Source organism: Echinops telfairi, unplaced genomic scaffold (assembly GCF_000313985.2).
Source record: "Echinops telfairi isolate 266 unplaced genomic scaffold, ASM31398v2 ScPeMD7_8;HRSCAF=38, whole genome shotgun sequence".
NCBI lineage: Eukaryota > Metazoa > Chordata > Mammalia > Afrosoricida > Tenrecidae > Echinops > Echinops telfairi.
This window is the reverse complement of record NW_022103905.1, coordinates 337,961-339,786: the sequence shown is the minus strand read 5'-3', so window position 1 is coordinate 339,786 and position 1,826 is coordinate 337,961.

Genomic DNA, 1,826 nt, shown 5'->3' with positions numbered 1-1,826 from the left:
TCTGTAGAGATAATAATATGCATAAAAAACCGAGCCATAACAAGATAGGTGATCAGTGAGAACACATCGATGGCAACAAAAAAGGAAACCAATTACCCATAGAAGAATAAATTAATTAAAAGAAAAAAAATTAAGCAGAAAGAAAAACCTGTAAATAAATCAAGGTCTGATTTTTAATCTCTAGGTGTGTCCTTCAGTCAGGACCGATGGGGTACCATGCTCTGACCCCAGAGTCTGTCCTTTGTACTCCCTCGGGGGCTCTCTGCTCTGCTCCCACAGTTGCTCTGCTGCACGTTTTTTGTGGTTTGCCTCGGTGTCTCAGGGTCAGTCTGGGCCATTCCTGACACTGAGTCTCCAGTGTTGTCCCCCTTAGAGCCTGGGGCCATCAAGGGACAGCATGTCTCGTGGTGGGATCAGCCATATTGTCCACTCTGTTCATTGACTGTTCAGAGCGGGGATGTTGTCCTCCAGGCCTGGTGGGTTAGGATGTGCTCCACTCTCTCTTCCTCCCCCTAAGTGCTCCCATTTGCTTTGGTCAGACATGCCCCTCTCCCCTAGCTTCAGCTTCATTGCCGCCCTCTCAAGTAAATTCTTCTGGGGGGAGGGGCTTGATCAGGTTATTTTTCAGCATCCTTCACCACCCCCATCTGCAGACTTCTCGTTTCTTTTTTGAACTCCCTTTCTCTTCTACACGGAAGACTGTTGAAAGGTGTTGTTGTTAGGTGCCACTGATTAGGTTCTGGCCCATAGAGACCTTATGCACAACTGAACAAAGCCCTGCCCGGGCCTTTACCATCCTCAAGATTGTCCCTGTGTTTGAAGGCACCATTGCAGCTGTGATGACAATCTCCTTCGCTGCCCCTCTACTGTACCAAACACGATGTCCTTCTCCAGGGACTGGTCTCTCCTAACATGGCCAAAGTGTGTAAGACCAAGTCTCGCCATCCTTGCTTTGAAGGAGTCCTCTGGCTGTACTTCTTCTGAGACAGACCAGTTTGTCATTTTAGCAGTCTGTGGTACTTTCAATATTCTTCTCCAGCACCACAATTCAAATTGGCTTTCTTCAATCAACGCCCAAATTTCACATGCAAAACTTTTTCATTGAGTGCAGTTCATATACACCAAAGCACAAGACCATAGATGTATAACTGAATTACTATCCACCCATGTATCCATCTGAGAAACTGTTAGGTTTCACAGTGGGAAATACCCCGGTCCTTGGCTTCGCACGAGAAAGAATTCTCGTGCTTGGTTTGTGATTCCAGTGGGTTTTTATCAAGAAGTTTCAGGTTTACCAGTCACAGAACATGAGCAACCTCACCAGACTGCGCACCCACATGTGGCGGCCCGAGGCCAGAGAGAGACCACAGCATAGCCCAGTGGAAGGCAAAGGAGCAGCTGGGGGAAAAAGAGGGCGGTGGTCTCCAGGTTCCCGCCTTTAGGGCCTTCGGCTGGGAGGCGTGGTGGACAGTACTGGTTGACCCCATTGGCTGAATTAAGCCCTCCTGACCTAGTTTGGGCAACCCAGGTGTACCGTCCACATGGCTCAGGGGCCTGACTTGGCACATACCCCTTAGCCTTTATTAGCTTCTGACCTCCTGTGTGTGTTGGGTGGGGAAGCACCGGGCATGGTTCCTGTCTTTAGCTACCTAACACAACCACCATCCACATCAAGATACAGACCATTTCATCGCACCTGAAACTGATGGAAACTTGTGCTTCCATCCAGAAACTACCCCTACCCAAAGACAAGGACACTTCTGACTTCTGACATCAACATTAATCTCACCTGTTCAAGAATGTGGCGCCAGTGGATGTATGTACTC